Below are 11,333 nucleotides of genomic sequence, written 5' to 3' on the forward strand. Positions count from 1 at the left end.
AGAATCTACACTGGGAAAGACTGAAGTCAAAGGAAGAAGGGGACAACAGAGGATGAGATGGTTGGATGGCATCATCAACTCAATGGACATGAATTTGAGCAAATTCCAGGAGATACTGAAGGACAGGGAAGCCCGGCTAGCTGCAGTTAATGTGGTCACAAAGAGACACAACTTAGACACTTAACAACAACCAGAAAACCTCACAAAAAAACTGCACATTCTGAATTGACCTGTATCTATTTAAAACTTCCATTAGTAAACAATAACCTTCCAAAAAAAAAAAAAACATCAGAGCTAGATGGGTTCATTGTTGAATTCTACCCAATATTTAAGGTGGAAATTCTAATTCTCAGCAGTTTCTTCCAAAAGACAGAAGAGGGGCTACTTCCTAACTCATGTTATGAAAGCACCAATACCTTAATATCAAAACCACAGAAGACAATACAGGAAAAGAAAACTACATAGCAATTACTCTCATCAACACAGATGGAAACAAAAAAAAAAAGAATCTCAACAAAATATTGGCATATCAAGCCCAACAATGTATAAAAACTAGTTACATGTTATGATCAAGTTGGATTCATTACAGTTGTGTAAGGCTGGCTTAACAAAGGTCAATTGATGTAATATATCACAGTAACAAGCTAAAGAAGAAAAACCACATGGTTACATAAAAAAAATAAAAAATAAAATCACGACAAAAGCCGATGCACATTCTTTAGAAAAAAACTCTCAATAAACTAGAAATAAAGGGGAACTTTCCCAACATGACAAAGAGTATCTCAAAATGACAATGAACATCTCAATATGCCAACATCCACGAACAGTTAATATATTGAATGGTGAGAAACTTGAAGCAAAAACAAGGCAAGGATGTCCTCATTCACTATTTTCAACATTGTCTAAGAAGATCTAGCTAATGCAATTAGAAAAGGGAATAAAAGGTATATGGGAAGGAAGAAGCAAAACTTGTCTTTGTTCACAGTTGACAAAGAAGCAAAACTGTCTTTGTTCACAGTTGACATGACTGCCTATGTAGAAAATCTAAAAGAATTGATAAAAAACTAGAACTAAAAACAAGTAATGTAATTTAGGGATATAAGGTTGATATACAGAGGTCAGTCATTAACCTATATATCAGCAATAAACAAGTGGCATCTGAAATTAAAAGCATAACAACACACTAAATCATCATTCTCCAAAATGAAATACTTGGTTATAAATGCAACAAAATACATACAAGATCAATATGTGAATGGCAAAAGAACAAAATAAAAAAGTAATTGAGAGATATTCTATGTTCATGACTATGAAAACACAATATTTTCAATATGTCTTTCAAATTTTATCTATACATTCCATGAAATCCCAATCAAAATCCAAGGAAATAATTTTTTGGCTATTGGCAAATTTATTTTAAAATTAAAGTAAAGACAAAAAGAAACAGAAGAGCCAACAAAATCTTGAAGAAAAACAAAATAAGAATATTAACACTATTCAACTTCAATACTTAAGTGTGAAGTTATAATAATAGAGTGGCATTGGTAAAAGAGACAGATTAGATCAATGGAATAGAAAAGAGTGCCCACAAGTAAACTCTTAAAAATATGGTCAACTTACATTTGAAAAAGGAACAAAGGCAATGATAGAGGAAAGAAAATCTTTTCAACAAATGTTGCTGAAACAACTGGATATCCACCTGCAAAAACATGAATCTAGACTCAGACATTACGCCTTTCACAAAAATCAACTCTGAAGGAGGAACTACCCAGGTCAGTAGGTGCCCAGTATGCTACTAGAGATCAGTGGATAAATAACTCCAGAAAAAAATGAAAGGATGGAACCAAAGAAAAAGCAACACCCAGTTGTGGATGGGACTGGTGATAGAAGCAAGGTCCAATGCTGTAAAGAGCAATATTGCATAGGAACCTGGAATGTTAGGTCCATGAATCAAGGCAAATTGGAAGTGGTCAAACAGGAGATGGCAAGAGTGAACATCGACATTCTAGAAATCAGCGAACTAAAATGGACTGGAATGGGTAAATTTAACTCAGATGACCATTATATCTACCACTGGGGGCAGGAATCCCTCAGAAGAAATGGAATAGCCATCATGGTCAACAAAAGAGTCTGAAATGCAGTACTTGGATGCAATCTCAAAAACGACAAAATGATCTCTGTTCGATTCTAAGACAAACCATTCAATATCAAAATAATCCAAGTCTATGCCCCAGCAGTAGCAGCAGTAATACTGAAGAAGCTGAAGTTGAACGGTTCTATGAAGACCTACAAGACCTTTTAGAACTAACACCCCAAAAAAGATGTCCTTTTCATTACAGGGACTGGAATGCAAAAGTAGGAAGTCAAGAAACACCTGGAGTAACAGGCAGATTTGCCTTGGAATACGGAATGAAGCAGGACAAAAGCTAATAGAATTTTGCCAAGAGAATGCACTGGTCATAGCAAACACCCTCTTCCAACAACACAAGAGAAGACTCTACACATGGACATCACCAGACATCAAGATCAACTCTGTCCAAATTCAACTGGAAAAAAGTATTGAACAACTTAAGCCCCAAGGTATTGTTGAAAACAATAGGGTAAAAAAGTGGTAATTCAGTTCAATTCAGTTCAGTTGGAGCCTAAAGGCTGGATTACTACCAAATGAAACAGACCATTGAACAGAGGATACCAGAGAGAAAGAGGCAGAGGGCCATACTAAAACAACGGCGCATCTCAGTGTGATTATGTGGATATCTCTCATGCTTGAGGGAAATAGACATTACTGAAATGGTCCACCAAGTCATTAGATAAATAATCAAACAGCAACAAAAACAAATTCTGGAAAGGAGTGGAGGGGAATTTTTATCCACAGTTGCTATATTATCTAAAATACCCAGTTTTCAAAAGAAATCATGACTCAACAGAAACTGCCTGAAACAGTCATTTTAATAAATACTTCAAAGTAGCTAATTTAAATATATGCAAATAATTAAAGGAAATCATGCTTAAAGATGTAAAGACAGTTTGGATAACGATGTTTCATCAAATAAAGACTTATCAATTTAGAGACAGATATTATAACAAATGAACCAAATGGAAATCATGGAGTTGGAAATTACAAGAATGAAATTGAAATATTAACTAAAAGGGCTCAACAATAGAATCTGATTACAAAAGAAAAATAAACAAATATAGATTGATAGCCATTATACTATCTGAAGAAGAGAGACCGCAGGATGAAGAAAAATGCACAGAATATCAGATAAATATGAGGCAATTATGAAAGAGAATAAATGTCCATTTCTTCTCTATTCTTAACTCATATAATAAACAAAATGTATATAACAATATATAATTATATTTTTGGACCTACAGCACATAGACATGCAGTACATGTGACAATAACAGCACAGGAGTAAATGAAGGCAAAGATGCAATGAGTAAGGAAATGATACTAAATGTTAACTTAAATACACAGGAACCAATAGAGAGAATCCAAAATGGTAAACAGTAAGTTAAATATAACAAGTCTTATAAATGTGCACCTCCTCTCCTTTATCATTTTCTTTAACAGACATGCAATTTTCAAAAGTAATAATATCCCAATATACATTTACGTTTGTAACATATATAGATGTAATTTGTATAAAATAAGCACAAAAAAGGGGAAAATGGAATGGAGCTAAATAAGAATGACTTTCTGTATCTCACTGAAATTGTTAGTATAAACCAAAAGTGGATTTGAGAATTTAAAATGCATATGGCACAACCTAAAGCAACTATTTAAAAAATCATCAAAAATATAGTGAAAATTCTTTAATGGAATCAAAATCTTGAGGTAGAAAATATTCACTTAATGCAAGAAAAGTACTGAAGGAGGAATATAAGAACAAAAACGACTTGAGATATAAACAAGACAAAAATTAAATGGTAAACATAAATTCAACTTATAAAGAACAAGATTAAATGAGAATAGATTGAAAGTGAAAGTCACTCATTAATGTCTGACTCTGTGAATATAGATTAAATGAGGCAAAAAGATGGAGATTGTTAAAGTATATTAAAAATTTAAAAAACGGATTCAACTATATGACACTACTTAGACATTTTATCAAGACATATTGTATCCAAAGATAAAATTGAGTTGGAAATAAAAAGGTGGAAAAATATGCATCCTGCAAAGAGAAACTGTAAGAAAGTTGGAATGGCTAAACTAATTACAAGGTAAAATAGATTTAAGAAACAATTATCATAGAAAATGAAAAAATAATTTATAATGAAAAAAGTGTCAATACATTAGAAAGTTTTAATGATTATAAAAATATACATGCTGAACAGTAGGGCACCAGAATACATAAAACAAAGGTTGACAACTGTGGGGAAAAGACTGTTCAATAAGAGACCACTCCACTTTCAATAATGGATAAAACAACTAGGCAGAAGATCAGTATGGATCTTGAAAAGTCAAGTAACAGAAGTAGACTTACTATGCACCTGTTGAGCACTCTACTCAACAACAGCAGAACATTCCTCTCAAGTGCACATAGAACATTCTCTAGAGTAGATCATATGCTAAGCCATGAAACAAGCCACAGTAGACTTAAACTGAAAATTAATAATACAAAGAGATTTGAGAAATTCATACATTTGTGGAAGCAAACATTCTACTCAATAACCAACAAGACAAAAAAGAAACCATAATAAAAATTATAAAATTCTGTGAGATGAAGCAAAACAAATCACAACAAACCAAAACTTAAAGGATACAGTTAACATAGTGCTTAAAGGTATATTTAGAGCTGTACTATATTAAAAATGAAGAAAGATCTTAACAACGTAATCGGTCACCCTCAGACGTGTGAAGAGGAAGAGTGAGCTATACTCATAACAAGTAAAGGTAGAAAATAATAAGGATTAAAGTAGAAATTAAAGAAATAAATACCAAAGAAACAGTACAGAAAACTAATGAAACCAAATGTTCATAATTTGAAAGGACAAAAAAGATTTACAAACCTGCAGTTTGATCAAGAAACAGAGATAAAGACTCACAACTAAAACCATATATGAAAGAGGAGACAAAACAGTGACTTAATAGAAATAAAGATTTTGATGAATGAATACTATGAATAACTGCATGCAACCAAATTTCACCAATGAGGTGAAATGGGAACATTCTTCAGTTCAATCAGTTCAGATGCTCAGTCATGTCTGACTCTTTGTGACCCCATGGACTACAGCATGCCTTCGATCTTTCCCAGCATCAGGGTCTTTTCCAATGAGTCATTTCTTTGCATCAGGTGGCTCAAGTACTGGAGTTTCAGTTTCAGCATCCTTCTTAGAGAGGTACAAACTATGAACACTGACTTAAGAAGAACCAGAAAATCAGAATAAAATATAATGAGTGATGAGAATGAATTAGTAAAACTATTTTTTAATATGAATTCAGGAGTACATCTTCTTCTTTGAATCAAGCTGAAAGTAGTTAGGGCCCTAAAGAACAGTATTTCCTTAATTTTATGTTTTTCTAATTTTCACTTGTCACTTTGTTCATTTGGTTTGTAGAAAGTTTTATTTTAAAAAATGTAGCTAGAGTAACTAAAGGAAGCATTGCTTAAAAGACAGATGATAAATACAAATGATTTTGATATATAATAAGGCACCAACAGTAACAGAAAAATCCGTAAGATCTGTATCTACTAAAATGCACAACAGAAAAATCTTTTTCTTAGCCCAATGTATGAATGCAATTTATATGCAATCATTTTCCTGTGGAGACTGGCTGCATTGTTCATTTGCAAACAATAATAGTGACGTGTATTCATCCCTTTCATCTGTTTTATTCATCTTTGTTTTTTTAATACTCAACTGCCAATAAATATATTCAAGAAAATTGTTTGAAGTAATCTGTTTGCTGTCTATATGTATGTGTTACAAGGAAATGTTAGAATAATGATATTCTCTCAGTTCTAACTTGTATACATTGTAGACTCTTTGTAGCTGAAAAGACTTAAAATAGTGATGAATGAAACATGTCTATTCATATAGCTTAAGGGAGACAATCTAATATTATTGTCCAGTTGCATAACGGCCTTTACCTTTTGGAGCTACATAGTTGGTCAGTTACAATTCATTCATTCTTCTCAGCTAATGATATTTTAGAATTATAAAAATAACTAAAACTTTTATAGTCCAGTAACTATATAAATATATTAAGTATTTAAAAGAAAGGAGTTATCCAAATCTACTTCTGCCTATGACAAAGTCTATTAAACTCTTTTAATTTCAAGGTTAAAGCTTTAATAATCACAATCAATCAAACTTGTTCTCTAAATATAATTTAAGCATTCCAACAAGTCATAAGACCTTCATATTTTTTAGAAAGAAAGTTCAACCAACATAATAATTTAGTGATATAAGCAACCAAAATAGTGATTTCAGTTTCCTCTGACTTAGAGTTATTTAATTCATTGAGAAATATACAGAGAAAAGCAAGCTATATTGTTTAATTGTTGTTGTGTGCTTTTCACATTTAGGACTCTAATATGGTAACTAAAAACATCGAGTTAATTTAGCAAACCATCACAAGTGGCATATTGATAAAAAGACACTGTCCTTGTTCATGCAACACTTACAAATAGGCAATATGTTTGTTAATTCACTGACCTTAAAGAGGAGGTAAGAAAATATAATAATATTTGGATCACTTAGAGTGTAGAGTATAAGGTAAAAGATTTTTTTACTCCATATCATTCTATATGTGATTCAGGTCTATATAAATGATCAAATAACCAAATTTATTTTACAGTTAAAGTGGTAACTGTACATCTTCTTAAAAGTGTTTTCAGCAGCATGCAAACAAACATTATTTTATTTAACCTGCCAAACAAAATCTGACATTTACACTTCATTTCATTAATTTTTTTCAATCTCTGGAATCAGAATAGAGAGGTTTAGTTGATTTCTAAGCTGCCTTCTTTTGTGAAGGCCTTTCTAACAACAACAACAACAAAAAGTTTCCAGAGATAACAGATGTAGCTAAATGCCTTTTGTCCTTACATGCTAAAGTTTTCTCTTCTGATCGCCTAGAAGCTAAAGACTTCAATAAAAAACGAACAACTGTTCCCATTTGATTTTGATTATAAATCTATGAACAGTAAATTATTCTATTCATTTCTCATTTATGATGATCAGTAAATTATCCTAACAACAATTACAATTCTATTTATTTTTCATTTGAGAATGATTAGGAGTGAGTGGCTATTAAAGAGCCTTTCAGTTCAGTTCAGTTCAGTTCAGTTCAGTCGCTCAGTCGAGTCCGACTCTTTGCAACCCCATGAATCGCAACACGCCAGGCCTCCCTGTCCATCACCAACTCCCGGAGTTCACTCAGACTCACGTCCATTGAGTCAGTGATGTCATCCAGCCATCTCATCCTCTGTCATCCCCTTCTCCTCCTGTCCCCAATCCCTCCCATGATCAGAGTCTTTTCCAATGAGTCAACTCTTCGCATGAGATGGCCAAAGTAACTTTGGAAGGTGTCAAAAATGGAACTTCTATAATTTTACTGTGTTTACTCTCATCTCCAATTACCTTAGGTATATCTGTTCTTATACACACATACACATATATCTGCTGGAGTTATCACTTCAATGAATACTGGCCCAATGGTCCTCATATAACAACAAAAAAATACCCTCATAAACAATCCATTTTAGGTTATTGTTGAACTAAGTATCAAGGAATGATCTCCAGTGGTTATTAGGCAGCTTTGTGTCCAGCTCAATCTAATTTCTTACATTTTAGTATCAATTCTACCTTGGCAACAAATATCCAGCCAGCAAGTTGTGACCACTACTAGTTTTGTGTGGTCATAAGACTAGTTATCCCCAATGGCATCTTAGTAGAAGTGATCTGTGTCACTTCCGGGCCAAGGCTCTTAAGAAGCTAGTGTGTTTTCTCCATGTTCTGTTTTTCTTTCTGGCCACCTGAATAGCAATCTCCTGGGCAACATTAGAAATCGAGTTATAGAAAAGGCAGAACTGACAAACCTGAAACTTTCCTGGACTCTTAGGTAAGTATGAAATGAACTACATATTTATTGAGCCAGTTCATATTTTAATCTTTTACCATGGTCTATTGTGGTTTTTAAGTCACTAAGTCGTGTCCAACTCTTTGTGATCCCATGTAGCCAGCCCACCAGGCTCCTCTGCCCATGGGATTTCCCAGGCAAGAATACTGGAGTGTGTTGCCATTTCTTCTCCAGGGGATCTTCCTGGCTCAGGGATTGAATTCCCAAGTCCTGCACTGACAGATGGATTCTTTACCACTGAGCCACCAGGGAAGCCCTTCCATGATTTAGCCTACTCTAACATATGGCTCAAAAGGTTTTTTTTTTTTTTCCCTTTAACCAAATTGAAGCTACAGAACACTATTCTCTCATTACCACCCATCTCACAATAGGTATTGTTTTCAGCCTATAGTGTTTTTCAATAGCTACCTGCAATTTGTACTCAATATAATGTGTAGGAAAGTATGTATTTCATGGTGTCAGGAGACTTCATTTTGAACCCCACTTTGCATCTTTCTAGTTCAGTAATTCAAAACCTTTGTAACTCAGTTTCCTCACCTGTTTAATAATATATAATTCACAACTGTATGTGAGTTTGTCTGTGTCTGTTGTGTGAAATAACTAAACAAGGTAGTATTTATGAAAGTCAAAACACATATCTGAACTATTAATTTCAAATTAATATTTAATAATATTTAAAGGAATATGAAAATATTTTTAAATATTATTTATAATGGTATTAATATTTACATTTAATTAATACTTCACTGATTTTAATAAGAAGATGGCAATAAAAATAAGCAGACATTACTCCAGGATTTAGATGGAGAAAATGAAATCCAGAGAATTTAACTCACCAGCATTGGTGAGATTAAGAGGAAACTGTCACTTTTACTTCATCTATGTTTTACTAGTCTTTTTTCAGTAAAACTGAAAAATTAATCGGATTAAAGTAAAGATTTAATGTAAACACTTCTTGTAAATTAAAACATTGAACTATTCATTAATTAATGACACTTGGGTATCTTAATGAGCTATTTAAAGGGAAAACGGAATTTGTAATATTATAGGTTGGCAGTTCAGAGTAAATATTCAGTTAAGAGAAGACTGTTTAGATGCATAACTCTGTTTTACCACTTCTTATCTCTGTAATTTTCAGTGAATTCTTTAACTCTCTAGGTCTCAATTTCATAATTTGCAAAAATTCCACTTCTGGGTATACATCTGAAAGAAATTAAATCAGGATCTAAAAAAGTTATTAGCACACCTATGTTCTTGCAGTATTAGTGACAACATGCAAGACATGGAAAGTGTCCATTAGTGACAAATGGATAAAGAAATAGAATATATACGTATATGTACATATATATATATATATATATGCACACATATAGTACATACATATATACAACAGACTATTATTCAGGCATAAGAAAGAAGAAATCTTGCCATTTGTGACAACATGGCCATTGAGGGCATTATGCTACGTCAGTTAGAGAAAAACAAATACTATATGATCTTCCTTATATGTGGAATCTAAAAAAAAATCATACACTTCAAGTAGAGCAATGGTGGAAGGGTGGAGGAAACAGGGAGATGTTGGCTAAAGGATAGAAACTTCCAGTTATAAGCTGAGTAAGATATGAGAATCTAATGTATATTATAGCAACTACAGTTAACAGTACTGTATTATATACTTGAGAAAGTTGCTAAAAGATTAGATCTTAAATGTTTTCATGACACAACAAGAACCTGTAACTATATGAAGGGATGGATATTCTCTTCTCAAAATATTCTGAAAATTATTTTGCAATAAATATGTGTGTCAAATCATCACATTGTACACTTTAAAATTACACAGTGTTACATATCAATTATATCTCAACAAAGCTGGAAAGGGGGGTCAATTTTCCACACATTACCTAACAGTTAGCAAGCATTCATATTCATATAAAAAGCATTCTATTCTCATGTGCTTCTGTTCCATTTATAGGATCATTTTCAAAAAGATGGGCAACGTGTACACTGCCAATTCTAAAAGACTCTCAAGTTTGCAAGCTCACTAATGAATGAATAATCATGCACATCCTCTTTCAAATTTGTATCTGCAAATAACAGTTATTTGTTAAAATTATTTGTGGACTGTTAGAGTAACATATACTTACTTCAGGGTAAAATAACTATTGTATAGAAGGAAAATATATAAATACAATTGTCCAAAGTAACTTGCAACCAGATTCAGATTCTCCTTCCACCTCTTTTCAGCTCAACTCAGCTCAGTAACTCAGTCATGTCCGACTCTTTGCGACCCCATTAACCGCAGCACACCAGGCCTCCCTGTCCATCACCAGCTCCCAGAGTTAACCCAAACTTGTGTCCACTGAGTCGGTGATGCCATCTAACCATCTCACCCTCTGTCGTCTCCTTCTCTTCCCACCCTCGATCTTTCCCAGCATCAGAGTCTTTTCAAATCAGTCAGCTCTTCACATCAGGTGGCCAAAGTATTGGAGTTTCAGCTTCAACATCAGTCCTTCCAATGAACACCCAGGACTGATCTCGTTTAGGATGGACTGGTTGGATCTCCTTGCAGTCCAAGGGACTCTCAAGAGTCTTCTCCAATACCACAGTTCAAAAACATCACTTCTTCAGTGCTCAGCTTTCTTTATGGTCCAACTCTCACATCCATACATAACTACTGGAAAAACCATAGCCTTGACTAGATGGACCTTTGTTGGCGAAGTAATGTCTCTGCTTTTTAATATGCTGTCTAGGTTGGTCATAACTTTCTTTCCAAGGAATAAGCGTCTTTTAATTTCATGTCTTCAATCACCATCTGCAGTGATTTTGGAGCTCCCCAAAATAAAGTCAGCCACTGTTTGCACTGTTTCCCCATCTATTTGCCATGAACTGATAGGACTGGAGGCCATTTAAGCCAACTTTTTCACTCTCCACTTTCACTTTCATCAAGAGGTTCTTTAGTTCTTCACTTTCTGCCATAAGGGTGGTATCATCTGCATATCTGAGGTTATTGATATTTCTTCCAGCAACCCTGAATCCAGTTTGTGCTTCCTCCAGCCCAACGTTTCTCATGATGTACTCTGCATATAAGTTAAATAAGTAGAGTGATAATATACAGCCTTGATGTACTCCTTTTCCTATTGGGAACCAGTTTGTTGTTCCATGTCCAGTTCTAAATGTTGCTTCCTGACCTGCATAGAGATTTCTCAAGAAGCTTTTCAGGTGGTCTGGTAGTCCCATCTCT

This window comes from Ovis canadensis, chromosome X (genome assembly GCF_042477335.2).
Source record: "Ovis canadensis isolate MfBH-ARS-UI-01 breed Bighorn chromosome X, ARS-UI_OviCan_v2, whole genome shotgun sequence".
In the NCBI taxonomy this organism is placed as follows: domain Eukaryota; kingdom Metazoa; phylum Chordata; class Mammalia; order Artiodactyla; family Bovidae; genus Ovis; species Ovis canadensis.